Genomic DNA, 320 nt, shown 5'->3' on the forward strand with positions numbered 1-320 from the left:
TGGCGCGACAAAATACTATGGAACTCATTATAATCAGTGATGCTGTCTACACCATAGATATATATACATATATATATGGTCTACACTGGATGCGGCGCGGCACGACACGATAAATCCCCGACAGAAAACTGCTCCTGCGTTCTATTTACGACGTATTGACACAAATTTCAAATGATTTTCAACGGTCGCTTTGTCACGTCCAGTGTACAAGACAGACTTTTTTAGCTGTTGCAGCGCAGACACGGTACTCGCCTATCGAGAAGAAACAAAGCAACCTCGGCATCCGATCGCAGGCCTTCCGCTCCTTGAGTTTTCTCCAG

General features: G+C 45.3%; 1 protein-coding gene across 1 annotated transcript in view; it reads left to right on the forward strand.

The window, feature by feature from the left end:
• Positions 1-320, forward strand: part of LOC107689950 (GDNF family receptor alpha-1-like) — a 31,920-nt gene that overhangs the window by 15,342 nt on the left and 16,258 nt on the right. The window lies entirely within an intron of this gene.

The sequence above is a fragment of the Sinocyclocheilus anshuiensis genome, unplaced genomic scaffold (assembly GCF_001515605.1).
Source record: "Sinocyclocheilus anshuiensis isolate Anshui unplaced genomic scaffold, SAMN03320099.WGS_v1.1 scaffold1541, whole genome shotgun sequence".
Taxonomy (NCBI): domain Eukaryota; kingdom Metazoa; phylum Chordata; class Actinopteri; order Cypriniformes; family Cyprinidae; genus Sinocyclocheilus; species Sinocyclocheilus anshuiensis.